At 44.9% G+C, this 20,626-nt stretch overlaps 2 protein-coding genes across 2 annotated transcripts in view; one reads left to right on the top strand and one right to left on the bottom strand.

Annotated features, from left to right (window-relative positions):
- Nucleotides 1-20,626, bottom strand: part of DOCK1 (dedicator of cytokinesis 1) — a 277,491-nt gene that overhangs the window by 128,355 nt on the left and 128,510 nt on the right. The gene's annotated exons all lie outside the window — the stretch shown is intronic.
- INSYN2A (inhibitory synaptic factor 2A) overlaps nt 13,597-20,626 on the top strand; it is a 40,781-nt gene continuing 33,751 nt past the window's right edge. Inside the window, exon 1 of the mRNA XM_066554639.1 lies at nt 13,597-13,705. The gene's annotated coding sequence lies outside the window, so the exon portion shown is untranslated. The remainder of the gene's footprint in view (nt 13,706-20,626) is intronic.

Raw genomic sequence — 20,626 nt, 5'->3', positions numbered from 1 at the left:
GGGCAGAGGCTGGGATGGAATTCCCAGAGAAGCCTCTGGATCCCTGGAACTGTCCAAGGCCAGGCTGGACACTGGGGCTGGGAGCAGCTGGGACAGTGGGAAGTGGGATGGGATGGGATGGGATGGGATGGGATGGGATGGGATGGGATGGGATGGGATGCCATGGGATGGGATGCCATGGGATGGGATGCCATGGGATGGAATGCCATGGGATGCCATGCAATGGGCTTTGAGGTTTTTCCAAACCATTCCATGATTCTGTGATTCTAAGATCGCAGCAGCTCCACTGAAATTCACTTTGCACAAGGTTTATTTGTTAGGAAGTTGATGGCAACACAGTGGGAAGAGACAAAAAAAGTTCCCTGATTCAAAAGCGCTTTGCACCAACTTCTGTAAAAAGCAGGCAAAAAAAATTAATGAGATGTTTTAGCAACACCATTTATCATGTTTCTAAGGCTCTTTTGCAAAAAAAAAAAAGTCCATTTTAACAAAAAAATGTTTCTCTTTTAAAAGCTCCATGCAGTGTCAGTATTGAACAGTGCCCTTCAATGGAACCCACAGTGCTCAGGAGTTCTCAAGGTCAGTACATTTATTTCTGGTTTTCTAAATGCATTTGCCTTTCCTCATGTTTTTTTTTCCTCCCTCTGCTACACTAAACATTATTTCACTGAAAATCTACAGAACTGCCCTCAATAAATCTGTTTCAGGTATCTTGGTTTACACATCTATTAATGCCCATAATAAAATTATAAATGCAGTCATAAAATACAGAAAACAACTGAATTTATGGGAATGGCCAGTACTCAAACACTAAAAAATAAAAAGGAAAACCCATAAAAAATGTTTTAAAGTAATTTTGCAAAAATGCAGGACTGAATATGGGAATATAACCCTGGTGCCAGTGCCTCACCACCCTCACAGGGAAGAATTTCTCCCTAATATCCAATCTAAATCTCCCCTCCTTCATTTTAAAGCCATTCCCTGCCTTCCTGTCACTCCATGCCCCTGTAGATATTTCCTTCAAAAAATCATTGAGTAGGAACAATAAAACCAAACCTATTACAAAGAGAAACCCTATTTTATTTATCAAACACAATTAATGTTGGAAGCCATGTAAAAAACTTTGATACAGACCAGGAAAAAGAATTAAAGAAAAAGATAAACCTAAAAAGGATATTATAATTGGAGACAAGTGGCAGTAATTGGGTTAGCCCACAGATATTTGGGATGGTGTCTCTGCAGCACTGAGGTACCACTATGACAAATGATGGGAACAAGAGGAAGAGAAATGATCTTTTAAATGATAATCTTCACACCAGACAGGTGATGCTGCCAGATGAATACACTCCTAAAAGCAACAGCCATTTTGAAGACAAATGATCCCACTTTTGGTGCTTCTCATCCTCCTGTTTTAATGTAAATTATTTAGCAACTGCTTTATTGAGGGGCTCAGCGAGCATGAGAGATAAGAAATGTGTGCAATCCAAATTTAATTGATGAAACCACGCAGTTCACAGATCCCTGGATTAAAAAGCTCCTTGCAGGAGGAGGTCTCTTTGGGGAAGCTTTTGCATTTTGTAATTAATTCCTACCTTTGGTTCACTCAGCACATCAACCATCACACCATACCCCGAGGGCTGTTCCCTTCCCAGGTTTTGGGACAGAACACAGAGGATATGGGAAGGTTTATGGGATGCAGGCTCTGATGTGGTGCTGTTCTCAGCTCTCTGAAGGTGACCCAGTCCTTGCAGACAGGAATTACTGCCAGGCTCTCATCAGTGGGGAAAATAAAGGCAGGGCTCTCTCCACATTTACATGATATCAAAATGAAATCCCCAGCACAGGCAATGTTCTCATTTCCTCCTCCCCAAAGAGCAGGAAAAGTGATGAAATCCACAAAGACTGAGAAGAGGCTGGTCCTTTGTTCTGACTTCTCTCACTTCAGCTCAATTTTCTGTGATATTTTATATTACAGCAGCAAATTAATGCTATTTACACAAATGCATGTATCAATAATGGTAAATAAGAGAAATACAATTGCCAGACAGGTCACATTTCAAGTGAGAATTTCTGTTCCAATATTGACAGATAAGAGGAGCTGAACAGATTAATACCCAATAGCAGCCAACAGGGGATTTCACAGGAGTGAAATTGCTCTTCTCTGCCTACAGGAATGTCCTCACCTTACCTGGCTCTTCCCTTGGAATTTGCCTCCCAAATCACTCCTTCCACCCCAGCCATGGGCAGGGACACCTTCACTATCCCAGGGGGCTCCCAGCCCTGTCCAGCCTGGCCTTGGGCGCTGCCAGGGATCCAGGGGCAGCCCCAGCTGCTCTGGGAATTCCATCCCAGCCCCTGCCCACCCTCACAGCCAGGAATTCCCAATTCCCAATCTCCCATCCAGCCCTGCCCTCTGGCAGTGGCAGCCATTCCCTGTGTCCTGTCCCTCCATCCTTGTCCCCAGTCCCTCTGCAGCTCTCCTGGAGCCCCTTCAGGCCCTGCCAGGGGCTCTGAGCTCTCCCTGGAGCCTCTCCAGGTTGAACAATCCCAATTCCCCCAGCCTGGCTCCAGAGCAGAGCACAGGAGTTTTATCCTTGTCCCACATGCAGAAGTTGTCTCTGCACAATTTTACTTTACCTGTAACTTCTGCAGGTTGTTCAATTTTATAAAATGTGTACAAGGTTTGCAAGGAGCAGAGGAAAATTTCCACAGCATTCCCCTTTTCCAACAGAGATTCATAAGCTCAGGTTTCTATCTTTTCCAGGAGCTGTCTGCAGGTGTTTGGAGAAGCAGCCATATCTGCATTTTACACCCTCTCAAGGAACACAGACCTGTTTAATACTTTGTGTTTAATTAAAGGGAGCAGTAAAGGCCGCATCTGCAGAACTTGAACACAAGAATATGTGGGCTGAGTCTCCAAGAATGACCCAATTCTTCCCTAACATTATTAAATTTGAATTTTGTTTCTTATTAAACTCCCAGCAACTCAGAAGACTTTGGGGGATTCTCTCAGACAACTCAGTGCTAAACAATGTGCAGTCTCCAGAAGAGCTTCAAAGGTGCCTCATGAAAAGAACATGAAATCAATCTCTAAGCTGCAATCTAAGCAAAAGGAGATGAACTTTTCTATTGTGGAAAAGTGAATTAATTAAACCCCTCTTTTATTATGATTTGGGACGATGACCAAAACGTTCAGCAGAATAAGCTCCAACAGGATGCTGCTGATAAAAGGCTCTTTATCCTGATCCTGCCTGAACTCAGCAGAAATCCAACCCCTACAGGACAAAAGGAGACCATCAACAAGGTAAAGGACAAACTGCCTGAAGTAATTGAACAGAGTGGACCCAGGAATTTCCTGTCACACACTAGATTTTTACTTTTATATTGATTTTAAATCAATATCATGTTTGGAAGATAAGAAAAAAGCTGAATATGTTAAACACATCTCATTCCCTTCTCCATTCCATGGAAAAGCCAAGATCACAGAATCCCAGACTGGTTTGGGTTGGCAGTGATGCCTTAGGTTTGGCTTTTCTATTTTCCCCATTCTGTGCTGCTTTAGTGTGTGGGTCTGGGCTCACATCAGGGGATGCTGAGCTCTGTGCACAGAGCAGGGAGACAAAACAATTCCTGCTCCAGCTGGGCACCAAGGACAAATGATCCAAATCTCAGCCCCGGAGCACAAACCCCGTGGGCTGGAGAGAGAAAAACAAGCAGGGTGGGACTGCAGGGGCTGAAGCTGGAATGGGACAATGAACTGCAAGGTGCAAATGGAGCAGAACTGATCCCAGGGACAGAGCCCGTGCCCGGCCGTGCATTTTGGGGCCATTTTGGTTCATCTTGGGTGCAGCCCTGGCTGGGCTCTGGTGCTGCCCAAGGTGGATCCATGGAGGAGATGCTTTGAATAAATCCCTGCTTTATTCTGGAGCTCTGTCCAGCCTCTGCTCTGGGTCAGACTGAACAAGGCATCAAAGGGGACCTAAATGCTCACCCCATCCCACCTCTGCCATGGGCAGGGACACTTTCCACTGTCCCAGCTCCCTCCAAACCTTGTCCCACCTGGCCTTGGACACTTCCAGGGATCTCCTCCTGAAGGAAAGAATGGAATATTTGCTCAGGAAGCTCTGCTGCTTCCAGATGAAGCTAATTCAGGTTTCGCTGTTCTTGCAAGTCAACCAAACCCACCTAGAATATTTTAGGAGAATAACTTATTTATTTTCTCACTAAACCAAAGGTGCAAAACATGTTTTGACAATTTTCCTCATGACAGCCAGCACACTCCATGTATTCCAGCAACAACAAAACATTTTGAAGTGCTGGTTTTCCACCACCAAAATAAATTCTGACCTATAATTGAATTTTATTTTCTTCCCCAACTTTGTTCTGGCAGAAATCAGAAGGGAAAGAAGTAAATTCCTCCCAAATAAGGAGTCGTTTATCACATTCTAACAACAACACTCCCACATTAACAACAGGATTAGAGATGGATCTTCAGCTCTGGAATTGCTTTCTCCTACCTACAGCCCCAGCGTGTGGGCAACAAAAGCAACTTAAGTTGAGAGATGTTTTTTAATTACACATCCACACTTAAATGAGAACTAATCTCTCCTTGGAAAAAGCAATTAAATCCAAACCAAAATTAAAATCTTTGGTTTAAAACATGCCAAAGTGAAAATCAGCTCCTGGGCTGCAGGGGCAGGACAGGGAATGTTCCTGGGAAGGGGCTGGTTTGCTCCAAGAGCTCAGCTCACCCTTCCTACACCATTCCAAGAAAATGCATGGATATCCCATGATCACATCACATCCTTTTTTTCCATATTTTTCCTCCCATCTGGGCAGAACCAACAGGACCAAGCAGAATCTCTTTTCCAGGCTCTGATATTCAGCTTCGTGCCCAGACTCACCCAGGATTTCCCATCCCAGTCCTGGAGATCCAGGAATCTGTCCCAAGGGGAAGTAAAATCAAACCAGCAAAGGCAAATCTGCTTTACGATGGATTCAAAATGTAACATAAATATTAAGAAAAAATTTAAAAATCTAAAATCAGTGCACAGGCTACTGCAAAACCTCAATGGAATTATAGGGATTGGAACTAAATTTTCTTTAAGGCCCCTCCCAGCCAATATCACAGAATTCAAATATTTCTGTATTTCTGAATGTTACAGTACTACTTTGATATACTAAAAATACAAAAAAAAGGAAAAAGAAAAATACCAAAACCCCCAATTATTCTCAGGGCCCATCTTTCAATCTCAAAACATGAGATTTTTTTTCTTTCTTTTGTAATTTCCATGCACTTAAAACCATCCTAACTAAATTTTTTGGGAGCATAACATTTGAAACCCCAGCAGAAAATCAACCAACCCTGAGTTATGGTAGAGCCTACAACACTCATCCCACTCTTGACATTTGGCAAAAATGGGATTTTTAACTTCTCTTGATATGGCTGAAAAATACTCATCATCTGTTGAGTAGGTAAATTTAAGCATTATTTTTAAAATGCTTTTAAAAATACCTCAGAAAAGCTACTTAATGCAAGACAAAATGTTTTTCAGAGCCAAGGAAACAGCTCTGATTAGGTTGTCCCTATAAGTGACTGTGAGGTATATGGACAATTACTGCATAAAGAGAACACAAACATTACCCAAAGTCATTAACTGCTAGCAGGAATTAATATGTTTACAATTCAAGCCAAGTGATAAATATGAATATATAAAAGGCTAATATTCATTGCATCCCTGTGAATTATTAAAACTCTTTTTTTCCTTAGTAAATGCAAAAATTAACATGTACAAGCATTCTGCTTTTTCCAGTTACTGGGTTTTTTTCTAAGCAGGAATCTTATCCTTGTAACTTTTGCTAACACTTGAAATTTAAGAAAAATACATTAAAAAATAAAAGGCCAAACAAACAAAAAAAGATACTTCAAATCTGTTTAACTAAAATTTTATGAAAAAATTTTATGAAAACCCCACAACATGGATTGCCTGTTAAATGAGCTCCTATGGAATATCAAGGCCAGGTTAGATGAGCTTTGGAGCTACCTGGGATCATGGAAGGTGGCCCTGCCCATGGAAGGGATGGGACTTGATGCTCCTTAAGGTTCCTCCAACCCAAACCATGATGGGATTTCACAGTGAGAAGAGCAAGGGGTTTGTCCTTTCTTCCCCCCAAGATTTGGTGTCCCTTGTCCCAGCCACCACAGACACCTGTGACATGATGTGTCAGCTTCCATGATGCCACCACCACCTGTCCTTCTGTCACCACCTTCAGTCCCCAGGAGCTCTCCCACAAGACATCAAGTCCCTCACTGGATAATCAATTGCTGCAGATCTTATCTGTCACCTGGTAAATGATGTGAAATAACAAAATTATGCTTCCAAACAAAGCCTGATAGCTCATCCTTCCAGCCCATCATACTGAGGACAAGCTGAGCACAGGTAAAGCCCTGGTGATGTTTCCTACCAGGCTTCAATGAAAGCTTTGATTTCCATCAGCTCACAGAGAACTAAAACAATTCCAAAAATAAATGGAGTCTCCACAGCTTGAGAGGGACATTATCAATGACAGGAGAAACGAGGAGAGCCACCAAAGTGACAGCCTGGAGAAGGCTCCAAGGAGAACTCTTTGTGGCCTTTAATATTTAAACAGGGCTTGGAAGAAAGATGGAGAAAGACTTTTATCTTCCCACTGGCAGAGGGCAGAGTTAAATGGGATTTTGGGATGGAATTGTTCCCTGTGAGGGTGGCAGGCCCGGGCACAGGGTGCCCAGAGCAGCTGGGGCTGCCCCTGGATCCCTGGCAGTGCCCAAGGCCAGGCTGGAGCACCCTGGGATAATGGAAGGGTCCCTGCCCATGGCAGAAGGTGGAAGGGGATGAGCCTTGATGTCCCTTCAACCTAAACCACTCTGACAAGGGATGGAGAAGGTCCCTCCTGAGAAGGAGTCACACAGTCCCAGATTGTCCCCAGAAGGCACAGCCTGGATGGATTCACATTTTCCTGAGGTTTCCAAACCCACAGCAGGGGGGATGAAAGGAGTGCACAGCTGCTGCTCACAAGTTTCACTCAGGTAGAGCCAGGAGGCAGCAGCTGAAGCCAACAGGAGATGAATTTCAAACAAATAAGAGATGGGACTTTTAATCCTGGCATTTCTTTTTCCCTCCCAGGGAGCGATGGGAGTTGAGCCATGGGGACAGGCAGCAAAGGCAGCTCCACAAGGGAATGCACAAAGCCAGGAGAAGGAAAGCTTGGAGACAAGGAGCAGCCTCCACCTCCCATCCAACCAACATTCCCATCCAGGCTGGGGCACAAGGCTGCTGGCAAGGGAAGGATGTGGGTACACTCCATTTATTAGGGCACTACTTTGAATTCCTAAAAGTAAATTGAGGGAGTGCCACATTATTATCAAATTATAACTTTGTTTCTGGGTTTTCAGAGATTTCATCCTTTTCCTCCCCAGCAGCCCTTCCAGTTGTTGGGCCTTTCTGTAATACTGATGGACACCCCTTGGATATAAAGCAGCTGCTAATTATGCTACTCAACCACTGCTAAGTATTAATATTTAAAGTCCTGAACTTGTTTAAAAATTGAAGAAAATCAAAATGTGGTGCTGCTTTGAATGGTTTTTAATTCAGTGTCCCCAAGCCATAAAGGACAGAGCCATTTTTCCTGCACTGTGTTTTGAAGAGCCACAGACCAAGGATTAAGAAGGACTTCATGTGGCCTCTGCTGTCAACTGTAAACTCATTTAATGTCATTATCAGGTTTCCCATATTTTTCAGAACACAACTTATTGAAATATCTTGGGCTTTTAGGATTTCCAGACTTTTCAAAATAACTTCTGTTCCTTTCTAAAGGTAAAACTCAATCACAGACATTTTAATATATAAAAGAATTAGGTCTTTGCACAGTCAATGAGGAATTTAGCATATTCTTGTTTGCACAAGGCAAGTTTCTAGGTCATTTTATTTAGGAAAAAAATAAGTAAGGGAGGAGAAGCTCTTAATTGTGAGCATATGGCTAAATTTTAGGTGCCCATGATGCTGCAAACTGCCTCTTTATATCCCTTTTTTATTCACTGCCATCATATTTCCCTGCCATGTATCAAAGTTATTAAGAGCAATTTTATTTTGGCACCTGCTTGGGGATTTTAGAAACTACACTAAAGAGTTCATTTCTGAACATTATGGCCAAAATACTTAATTTTGGTTTAGAGCACCAATAGAAATGGTGAGTTTAATTCTATTTGCACTGTTCATTATTTCCCTCTTCCATAATTTTGTAGGATTTTCATTTTTCATTTGTTTAACACATTTTATTTCATTTAATTTGGTTTTTTTCGGTTAAGCATTTTTCTGTCATGCATTAGGAGCAGGCTGCTCCCTGGGCTTCTAACTTGAAGGCAACATGCAAAAGCACATAAAAGTCTGTATTTTTATGCTATGTTCAAACTTTAAATGGTTCAATATTTCAAATGAGAAAACCTTCCTGAGGCTTTGGGAGTTTACATTACTTTATAACATCGAATGTTCTCCACTTTGACAGAAAAGTTGCATTAAATCCTCCATCTAATGAAATCAATGTTGTATAAATAATATATTATTCCACCAAAGAGCAAATAGGAATCAGATGCAAGTATTCCCATTATTTGTTGGATTTGCCTTTTTTCTGCCCATAACTTGAGTTTGAAGATGGAATTTATGCTCATCCCACATTTCATTAGGTGCTTAAATCTGAAACCATTTGTCCAAAGGCAATCAAAAGTACGACCAGATTTGTTGCTTTTTATTTTTAAGCAGGGCAGGATTTTTTTCCCTTTGCCATAAAGCAGTCAGAGAGAAAACCGTGGAATTTTGGAAGGTCATAAAATAAATGAGATAAAGCAAAATATTAACGAAGTTGGCAGAATGTTCCTTTAAAAACATTCCCCTACATTTCCAGTTCCTCAAGACGTCTTAACAAGGATGTAATTTCCCATTTGCTCTCAGTGAGCAAATCAAACAGGGTGATTTATTATTCAGATGGGCACAAAGGAATTCTGAAATGCAAAAAGAAGGGCTCTAAAAGCACAAGTCATCAGTAATGACGACAGCCTGAACTGCCTTTCAAATATGAACAAAATGCAGCCATTTAGGGGCTCATACATCACGCTCTCCCAGACCCTCATTTATTTCCCAACTGTACAGGCTGCATGAAAATGGAACCAGAATTTGGCATCTACTGAGAACATCTTTATCAGGGAAGTGATTCCACACCATGGGAGAGCATCTCAGAATCCCCACCCTTGGAAGAACAACCAAGGCTTCCCAATCACCACTTCAGTTCTCCTCCCAAAAACATCCACGTGCTGAAAAGAAACTTTTCTGAACTATAAACACAGTGAAAATACGAGAAAACTCCCACTCCTATCCCAAGAAAATTCAGATTTTCTTGATAAACATCTCCAGCAATTTGGGCTCTTGATGAGACAGCATTCCACTGGAACCCAGAATCTCAGCTTTAGCTGGTGAGACCTGCTGTTATATTTTTCTTCCAATGATCTGTACAATGGGAAATTGAGAGAGAGAGAATTAAATCCTGCTCATGCTTATCCCAACGAAGCACAGAAATAACCATCAGAGCTAATGAGGTTACTCAGCATTTTTCTTCTCTGAGCAGAAAACCCACAAAGAGCAGTTCCCTCAATCAGCTGTTTAATATTTCAGCTGTGCACAGGTATTATGGGTATTAGACACATATTCTTAAATCCACTTTATCTTCAAAACGTTCCTTTAAGTAAAGAGATGTGGAATTAGCACTTTATGTATAAAGAACTGACATCAGCATAGGCTCAAATGAATTTTCCAAGCTCATGGAAAAGACTTGTTATGGAGCAAGACACCCCAGCAAATCTCCCAAATTTCTGCCAACTATGACTCCAAGAGACCTTTTTCCTCTGCATCACAGCCAGGCAGAAAATATCCTCCCCCAAAGCAAGGAGCACCTCCCAGGACTGGACTGCAGGGAGACCTGTTTGAAATTCCAGCCAAGTTTGCCTTCACCTCAGCTGGAGCAGAGGAGCATATTTAACATCCCTCCATTTCTGTTCCAATGGCAGGCTGGAGGAAAGAAATAAATTAATTACCAATTTAGCCCAGAAAGCCAGGCAGTTATCATCTAAAGGCATGGAAATAATCACCTAATTAATGGGAATGAAGGTTCAGCAATGTGAAAATACTTGGTTCTAGCAAAGACTGAGTGACAGCATTGGTCCCAAGTGACCACAGAAAGAAAAGGCACAACTTTGTCCACAGCTCTGCTTCAAATCACGTGAACTTCACCCTTTTTTCATCTCCAACACAGGTGGGAAGTTCTGCCATAAATTAGCCTGGTCCTATGGAATTCATATCCCTGGGAACCCAGCTCAGGCATGTAGTGTTGAGATTTAAATTATGCTTCCTACTATAATTTACTTAACATAGATCTGAAAATCCCACTGGTGCTGGTTTATCATCCTCCTTCCCCACACTGGTGGCCACCAAACACCTGGCAGGTAACTTGAGCTTTGGCTGCCACATGCTTTCCCCTGAGCTGCATCCAAGCTTTCCTCCACAAGAACTTCACAGACTGTTCCAGAAAATTACATTTTAGTGTTCCACTGTCGGACCTGCGTGTTCTGGAGGAGCATAATCCTCCAAAGCAGCTGCTCAGCAAAAAAATCTCCCCAGGCACAGCATTTCCTGGGGCAGTCCTTGAGCCAAAACCTGAGTGTGGGGAGGACAGGCCAGGCTGACCCTCCCACAGTCACCCAGATGTGTCCTCAGAAACTGAATACAAGAAAAAAAGTCATGTAAAACCTGAAGTCTGTAACACCAGGCTGTGTGTGCTGAATAATTCTGAATACACACACAGGTGCCTCCCTGAATTTATGATGCAATTAGCAGTGAGGGAGAAGGGCCCCTCACTGCACTCCTCCACAGAGAATGCCACTAAAAATCCATCCCACTGCTCTCCAACCCCTGCTTTTCCCACTGCCCAAGGCAGGACTTCCACCTGCACGTGTCACTGCAGCCCCAAGCAGGGCTCACTCCTCCCTGAGTGGAGAAAAAGCCAATCTGGGAAGGTAGGACACTCCATGAGAGGAAAATACATTTATAACTGAAAACAACTACAATTAGTTGTCTTTTTTCTCTTTGCACCCTCTCAGGTTGAAGCCCAACCCGTCTCCCCTCTCAAGCATCTCTTCAACACTACATTTCATTATGCAACAGTCATGCTCAGCATTTTTAAAGGCTAAAATATTGACAAATGGGGTGATGAAGCATTTCCAATTTCCCAGTGTATTTACTTCTATGTGCTGTTACAGTAACATGAAGCATGATAATCACAAAACACTTCATTTTTCACAAACCCTGATTTAAAAAATCTCTGTATACACCAATGGTGTCAGCAGTTACACATGAATATGGTCCACATCAGAAAGTACTTTTTAATTCCCTAAAAACCTCCACAAGATGCTGTACAGTTCATAAGTGGGGCATATGCATAATGCTGTGCAAGACTAATCAGCCTTGAGACAACAGCTTCTAAATATCATTATGGAGAAGACAAGAATGATGTTTAACTGCTGCTTCTGTCAGACAGATTCTCCTTTCAAGTCACTCAGGATATCAAGTTATAGTATTTCCTTCCAGTAATCATGGGCTGGATAAACTCACATTTTCAGCTTGTGAAAAAGCAGCAGCATCTCCTACCACTGATCTGTTGGCTCTGAGGAAGTAGCCTGTGTTATTTCAGACGTGCTCACCCTACCATGTAATTTTACCCACGTCTGTATCCAGGCTGCAGCCAAAAACTACATTTATTTTTATAGAGAGAAATCCACAGAGGACCTGGAATACAGCAAGTCAGCACTGCTGGAAAGAAAAACAGAAAGAAAAAAAAAAATAACAGCGGGGTGGCTGCTGTTGCATCAATAAGCAGCTCGATATTGAAGTTCTTTGGAAAAAAAAAATAAAAATCTGATAAAATACCATGAGAGATGCTGAGTGTGACCCAAGCCGTGTCACAGTTCCTAGCCCGGGGCAGAGCAGCGGGTGATGTGGAGGGCACACCCTGGCACCCTCGTTCAGGGATCAGGAGCAGGGATAAGGAGCAGAGGGAAGAGGGCAGCGGCAGCACCTGCACAGGTACAGACAGGCAGAGCAGCGGAGCTGCCCTCTGCTGACTGCCTGCTCTGCTCTGCTCTGCTCTGCTCTGCTCTGCTGAACGCGGCTCTGATCCGCTCCTGCACAGCCTCACCGCGACTGCACCGCCCGGGCTCTCGGTGACTGCCTGCCCACGGATGGAGTCACACCGGGTGCCAGCCGGACCCAGGCGGGTCCCCTGTCCCGGCCCAGCCCCAGCCCGGGCTGTTGGCACCGCGGAGCCCCGGCCGCTGCGGCAGCACCGAGCGGCAGCGCCGCGCTGCAAGGGCTGCCCCAGCTGAATAACTCCAAACACACCCGGGACTGGAGCCAGGGCTGCTGCTGCACCGTGCCCGTGCACGGCCGGACTCACCCAGCGCCCAGCTCGGCTCGCCCTGCCTGCTGTGCTGTGGGGTCGTGCTGCAACACTTTGGGCTGCTCCAGCCCCTCTCATCTGCCGGTTCAAATCAGGGGTCGCTTCAGTAACCCCCAAAATCAATAATCCTCAAGGTGAAGGCAGTGCTGTGACAGAGAACTCCGTGGCCCACACCTGCTGGCACCTGGGCTAGGGGACTTTCCTGCTGGAAAGTATTTATTGAACAGCAAAACTCCTGGGAACCTCCGAATGAAGCACAGACCCAACGCTTCCCAACTCGGACCAATTCTCGTGCCTCTCATGCATTTTCTGTCTAGCACTCAGGTAAAATACACACGACCTATTTAACTTCTAAGGTTTTGCTTTTTTAAAGTGAAAAACATCATTGCTAAACCCTCTGTAAAATGAGAGAAAAGGAGGAAAGATGTGATTCAAGTTTTACGCAGATGGATCACGTTTATCAATCTCCTCTGCCAAACTGCTTCACTCCGAACTCGCGTCCATTTTATACAAGGCTTAAAAGCAAATGGGAGCAGCTACTCCTTTAGCACCTTAAACACTTTCCCTCCCAATAAAAGGCAGCCGTGTAGCTTTAACCCAGCGCTTCGCTGAAATTCCCAATGGATCAGCATCACCCACTCTGCGGCTGCTCCATCGCTCCCGTAGCGCGACTGGAAACCTGGGCTGCTCGGGGACGGTGTGCACGGCTCTGTTATTACTGAACCCCCGCGCAGGGGAACCAGAGCAATAAAGCAAGCTTCTCAGCCAGCCTGCGAGCGGCAGCTCCGCGCTTCTCCCCTCCTTGTGCGCGGCCGCCGAGCATCGCCGCTCCATCGCTCCATCCCACCTCCCCCGCCCGCCCCCGCCGCCAGCCCGGCCCCCGGCTCCTCCTCCCCGCTCCCGCCCGGCTGGGGGACGCCCGCCGGTCCCGCTCAACAAGTTCCCCTCGGCGGGGACCCGGCCGAGGGGACCCCCCGACAGCGAGCCCCCGCCGCAGCCCATGAGGGCAGCGGGGGAGCGCGGCGGCGGCGGCTGCGGCTCCTCCGGCGGCTCGGCGGCTCCGCGGCAGATGCGCCCCGGCGCCCAGGCTCTGACGCCCAGCTCGCCCCGGCGGCTGGAGGGAGATGCTCGCCCAGACCGCCGCTTCTGCGTGAGGAAGCACAAGGTAAGGCGCTCGCCCCGAGCCCCCGAAATCGCCCGTCCGCCGGTTCTGCCGGCGGAAAACTTCGTAGGGATGAGGAGAAAAGCTGGCGCTGAGCGCCAGCGTTATGCAATAGCGTATCTGCCTGCCTGCGAACAGCTCCTGCATCCAATAACTTTCGTGACAGATAAGGAGAGAATATCCCGATACGCGACTTTCTTCTAGAAAAATACCAGCGTTTCTTTGCCTGCTCCCCTTGCAGCGGTGCCTGGGAGGGGAGAGGGGTAGCTGGAGGATTTTTGGAGGATGCACGAAGTGCTTTGGCTCTTCACATGGCTGATGGCGAGGAACTACTGCTGCTTATTAACTTCAGCCGTCCTAATGAAGTGTCCGTACAGCGGCGATGGAGGAACACGGACTGTGTTCATCGCTGAACTTGCGCTACGGCACTTCATTAAAAGCCAAACCAACCCAAAAATCCTCCTCGGGGACTGAAGCTGCTGCTATTCAGTGAAGTGTGCAGGGCTCTCCCGATTTAACACACCCGAGTCCCCATCACCATCACCGACCACACAGAAATCGGGGATGCCGTGGTAACGCTGCAGGAAAACGGGACAAAAGGTAGCAGGGAAGCATCCCCAAAGTCACAGTCCTTGCATCGTGCAAGGCATCCCGAGCTCTGCAATCGCATCGTGCCTCCCTCGCCGGTAAAAGCCCTGTGGCCGTGACCTGGGCGCCTGCTAATGCCATGTTTACGGGGAGTTACGGCAGCGAGGGATGCAGGACTGCAGTTCCATGGGATCTGCCCGGGGAGGCGGGGGGGCCGCCGGCCCCGGCAAAACAGGGACAGCTTGCACTGCTGGGAGCGGGGAATTTATTCCCTGCTTATGTCACCGTCTCCCGAGGGCTCCGTCCCAAGGGAGCTGTGCCCCCCTCGCAGCCGCGAGTCGGAATAGGGAATGGAGCGCTTGGCTTTGACCTTGTGTGTCTAAGCCGCTTAAAATCCTGCACGGAGGAGAATTTAACTCATTAGGCTCTAAAACCGGGAAGTCTGGGAAGACCTGTTTTTCCCAGCCTTGGAGAATCATTTCTTTTTTTCCCCCAGCTGAATGCTGGCAAGTGCTAAGGAAAGGCAAACCAGTAACAGGTCATGTCTGATATAAACTGGGCATTTATTCCCTCCTCTTAAGTGCTGGATCGTGCTCGGATTTACCGGGCTGCCAGGAATGCTGCAAGTATCAAGGTGAAAATCTGGCTTCTGGATGGAAAAACTCCTAGCTAAAAATAATTAAATAAATAAATAAAAATAATCACATGATATGCAACTATGTCCTAGCCATGGACTGCGATTAAATTAATGTCAAATTCCAAGGCAACAGACCAATAGTAAAAATGGGAAATCAGGGAGAGGAATGGATCTCCTCACTCTTGGTGTGATGCCTCTTGGTGTTCCACCAGCCTGCTCATGCCTGCCTGTCTGGACTACAACGATCTGTTCCCTCTGAGTACAAATAACAGTTCTAAGTTAAAAGCTGGGTCCTTTTCCTGGCATTAAAAATTCATATTTAGATGAGAGTATCTCAGGGCTCAGGTATTACTAATTTATCACCTGGAGGGTGATATTCTGCTATACGGTGGTGGCATAGGTCCCTGATTCCAGGAGAAATCCATACTGTAGATTGCTAATCCAGAGACTAAATCCAGAGACTGTTCTAATTCCAACAGTTCAAAAATAAAATTCCTGCCCCAGAGTTTAAGGTGCTGTTGCATTGAAAGCATCCTCCCTTCACATGATGGGGAAAGCTGATACTAAATCAGCTTTTTTTAGGGCTTTTTTGTAAGGATGTCACAATGCCCTTGATGAAAAATGTTTGTTCTTTAGGACTCCATGTGTGTTTTAACAAGATGCTCGAGATAATTCTAATCCTGGATGGAATCAGAGCTTTTCCCCGGGACTGACACATAAAAAACCAGCTGGGCAGGAGCACCACCAGAGAAAGTGTTCAGTTCCTTATCAAGAGGGCCAGCACTTAGCATTCAATGCACCCTTGTATTAACTGAGCTCACAAACGAGGAGCTCGTAAGATACTCACGGCCTGTTCCCCCAGTTAACCACTGCACTGACAGAGCATTTCTGCATGAGGGGCACACACTGCATGTTCCATATTCTAACCTAGCTATAATTAACTCAGCAAGAAGAGTGGTAAGTTCAGTGCAGAGGAGCGCAGGGAAGGAGAACGTGGTGAAGCAGCCCAGGGCTGCCCAAGTGCCGAGTCACGGAGCGTGCGTCACCTCCCAGAGCAGCACCAGACACCACTGGACACTGCCTGGGAGCCCAAAATCCCAAACCCAGCCAGGGATTGTGCAGAAGGCAAGGAAATACCAACACTAACGTTTGCTTCTGCAGGATTTAAAAGCCAACTTAGCCATGCCATTCCTTTGCTGTGACTAATGGGGAAACCAGTCAGGGAAACCTATGAGCTTGCCAAAATCCCTGCTAAAATCTAAGGATACCTCCACAGAGCTCTTGAGCTGTGATGTCTCAAGGCCATTCCTTATCCAAGCACAGGACAGGGAGAACTGGGGATGTATAGTCCCATAATTCATGCCCACTTGAAGAAATGACAGCAAATCTAGGAATATCTGAGCCCATAAAAAATTCACGTGATTATCTGAACTAGCTATTAATAAAAAGCTCTTATATTCTACTTTATGACAAGCACAGTTTAAAGAACTGCTGAAAATTTGTCTGAGATATTAAAAAACATGTAAGCAACAAATCTATTTTATAGCCCAGTACTCCCTTGTATTTTTACTTATCAATTTGCAAATTAAATAGGCTTTCTGAAAATGAAATCATGAGCATATTTTAAGGAAAAAAAAGAATGTCAGAGTGGTAAATGCAGTGGGAGCTCCACATTCAGTCTTCTGAAAACTGGTGCTTGCTTAGAAAATCCTGAATAACCTCTGAACACACACAGGTATGACTCCCTGGGTATTGACACTTGATTTTAAATTGTTATTGACCACACAGAAATGTGCTCAGAGCGTTCTCTTATTGTAGTGGCACATGCCCATCTGAAGGCTGTTTACTCTAATTTTACTAGGTTCAGGCAGAAAAGCGATCCCTTAATACTCCTGAAACAGTTCACCCTGTTCATGCTTTTGCTCCGTGTCAGGGTGATCAGTGCCTGAAAACTGCTTCCCATTAAGACATCCCAGCACAAGTCTCCCAGACAAAGAGAACTGCATGTAAAAATTACAATTCAGGGATCAAACAGCAACATTTGGTGTCCTCTTTGCATTTTTCTCCCCCTTTAGTGGCACAAGACACCAAGCCTGATGTCACTCCAGTTTTTTCCAGCTGAATCCACTGGATTTGATACATAGCAGCATAGAGGAGTCAGGGCAATTTTCAAAGTCTGAATTAAACAGAGATGGATTAAAAAGAGTGAAGACCCTCAAGTCTATGTTTAGGTGCAGATCCAAACGTCTAAATCATAACAACAGATTTCTGTCCTGACAGGGAAATGCTGAGCTCTACCGTGTCCCTCTCCCCAGAGCTGCTGATTTCTGGTCTCAGACTCAGCCCATATCAAAAATAGTCGTTAAACATCTCAGAAACCCCAGCTTTAACTCATGTTTGTGACATCCATGGGCAGGAGAAGCAGGTTGCTGCTGTTATTTTTGCCTGCCCATGATTGCTGGAGCAAGCCTATAAATAAAGCCCACATAGTTACTGAATTAAACCAGTTTAAAAACAAAAGCAGAGGAAGCTCCTTCCATCTGGTCTGAGCGAGCAGGAATTGTCACAAGCTCACCAAAAAAAAAAAAAAAAGTTACTTGTTTTGTGCTCTTGCCTACCTTTCCTGCTTGTTTTACAGCTGCCCTTCTCTCCTCTTCCATTTTTTTTCTCCCAATTCTCGTGTCAAGGCTGTGATTGCATTGCTTGGAACAATTTTGGTGAGGCCAAAGCTTATAAAGCCCAACCATGGTGTAAATGACTTTTTAAAAGCTGGAACAGGAGCTCTCTGATGCCTAAGAGAAACCCATTTAAGCAGGTGTGTGACTTCAGGACTGTATTTTAAAAGTTCATAACACAAGTAGTTTTGGTTTGGTTGGTTACTTCCTGGGAGAAGGAAGAAGAGGGAATTCAGTAAAATCCTTAATCTATAAATAAGCACAAAATCTACAACAAGCCCAAAGTCTCCTTCCAACCATTAGTAATTGGTTGTTCATATCCATTTTGTTATTATAGTCATTATTCTCTCCTGCAAATAGAGAGGAGAAATGAATGAGGAGATATCCAGTACACAAATTTAACTTGTGGATCAGTTGCATACATTGCTGTGTATCAAGGCCATCGGCAAATAAAACACAGCCATATCTCTACAGAGCTGACAAAGAGACAGATAAAACATCCCACTGCTGGAGAGAGAGTAATTCAGCAGAAATTATGCTTGAACTGCCTGCTCACAGTGATAACACTGATCCCTTCTGGAGACTGAGCCTAAACTGCTGAATTCCAGAGGAATCCGCGTGGTTTTGTGGAGCAGGTTGGTGAGAAGAACGAGGTACATTCCTGCATTCACAATTTGTAACTCCAAGCCACAAGAAAAGTGATTCAAATTATCTGTCTGGTGGCCAGTTGTGGTGCCTTCCCCAGCCAAAAAATATCCTTGAGAGGGTCTTAAATTATTACTTTAATAAACTTCCTAATCATCCCTATCACGAACAGCCCATCCTAAAATCCAGAATCACAGAGTGGTTTGGGTTGGAAGGGCATTAAGGATCATCTCATTCCAACCCCCTGCCATGGGCAAGGACACCAGGTTTATTTAAAAATCCTCTTCCACATTATCCCAGTTCCACAACACCTGGGAGCAGCGTACTCAGCAACTCCACACTGTATTTGCTTCCCTCTTCATTTCCCACGTAGTTCTTCCCACCAAAACTGTGTGGCACCAAAGCTGTGCTCCCTGGAATGAGCAATTTCCATCAGCCCTCTCCCAGAGTCCTCCTGTTTGATGAGAACCTGGGATTGGGGGAGTTTAAGACAACTTCCCCTCACACAAGACGTTGGCTCTTCCTTCCCAGGATTTCAAAAGCATCTTAGATCCAGCTCTGAGGAAGCTTTGCAGCTTTAGGGACTGTAGTTCTCCTCAGCAACTGAAGCTTTTTGTTCTACTAGAACTTCAGGAATGTGCTCCTCAAAGTGACAAATGACACAGCTCTTACTTGGTGGTGACTGCTGCCAGCAGTGGAGTGCAGAAACCTATCTAGACAGATTCTATTCCCCAATTAACATCCTGCTAATGATGTCAGGTTTTAGACCTAAATTACCCAGCTGAGCTGTTCAACAACACTTCACACCCTCCCAAGCTTGTCTGCCTGGAACCCTGATCCAAGCAGAAGAGCTGACAAGGCTCTGATGCCTTAAAAGCACTGACCCCAGGACTGTCACTGTCACCTCCATCTGTAGGAGCACCTGCATTCCCAAGGGAATGCTCTGACCTCAGAGCAAAATGAAGGATGCAGGATGGAAGCCTGGAGCTGGGACCTGCTTAGCTGCTTTATCCTCTTCGCCCAATGCTTGAAAATCTCTGATGAACAAAACCAGCTGCAGTTCCTGGAGGTGCTCACAGTCTGATCATCCCTGGCAGTGCCCAAGGCCAGGCTGGACAGGGCTTGGAGCAGCCTGGGACAGTGGAAGGTGTCCCTGCCATGGCAGGGGTGGAATGGGACGGTCTTTAAGGTCTTTTCCAACCCAAACCATTCCATGATTCTGTGTTCTCAGCATTCAGCTCCCTCTGTGCAGAGGTCTGACAGTTTTACAACCCTGTTGGTCAAAGCTAAAGAGCAGCACTGCTTTTTCCCTGTCATTTGCCTGCTTTTTTTTTCCCTTTAAACACCCACAAAACCTATTGATGTCAACTAAGAACAATTAAACTTAGTATTCAACAGTAATGCCAATAAGGAACTGCCTTAAACCCTTGTTTTTAACAACCTGTCCTTTCAATTATTTACCAGAAAGTCCCATAAAAATGAAAAACCTTCCAGTGCAAGTCCTGTGGCTTCTGCACTCCTGCAAGCCAGAAGATTGTGAGCAGAACTATTAGGGATTCTCCTAGCAACCCCTCCTCAGCAGCATCCTGCTCTTCTTCCTCCCCCTGGAGCAGGGACAAAGCCTTGCCCAGATTTTCATGAAAAAACAAAATAATGCTAAAGAAACCTTCCCTGCTCTCGTCCTGAGAGCCAGAGCTGCAGAGCACAGGGAGAGAAATCAGCATCACTCTCTTCACAGTGGCATTATTTTTTTCCAATCCACTAAATCCCAGCAAATGTTTGAGATCAGAACACTCTGAATTCACACGGACTATCTTGTTACACCGTGTTTGTTCCACTGGGAAGTTAATAGTTATTAACTCACCCCATAAGTCCACACTGCTTTTAGTGCAAGTGCAAATCTCCTGTTAATGGTGCTATTCCTTGCAAAATTCTGTTATGGGGAAAAGAACCCTTATTTTCCAGAATTTTATCACACTGAATGGATTCCTTTTAATTTTATGCACGGAACAATATAGGAAGCAACAAAACCTAAGTATTATTAAAATTTGTGTTCCAAAAGCATAGTAGAGATGTCAGAATTAAAGAAAATTGCCTCTACCAGCTTCATTCAGGCAAACTGGCTTGGTTTGTAAGGAAAATTTTAAGTAGTTTATCCTCCAATAGATTCCTGTTTTATCTAAAAGTCTCCAGGCTTATTAAATCGTACATTTTATTTGTTGCCACTTAGTTCTGAAGCAGAAGCTCACAAGAGCATTTAAAGCATTTATTGGGTATCTCAGCCATAAGAGATGACTTTATACATCATTCTCACAGAGCCTGCCAATGGATGGGAGGGGGAAAAGACAAATCCAATGCCACAGGATCCGGATAATTCCA

Source organism: Molothrus aeneus, chromosome 8 (assembly GCF_037042795.1).
Source record: "Molothrus aeneus isolate 106 chromosome 8, BPBGC_Maene_1.0, whole genome shotgun sequence".
Taxonomy (NCBI): domain Eukaryota; kingdom Metazoa; phylum Chordata; class Aves; order Passeriformes; family Icteridae; genus Molothrus; species Molothrus aeneus.
Note: the sequence above shows the minus strand (reverse complement) of the source record. Positions and strands in the feature narration are given on the sequence as shown.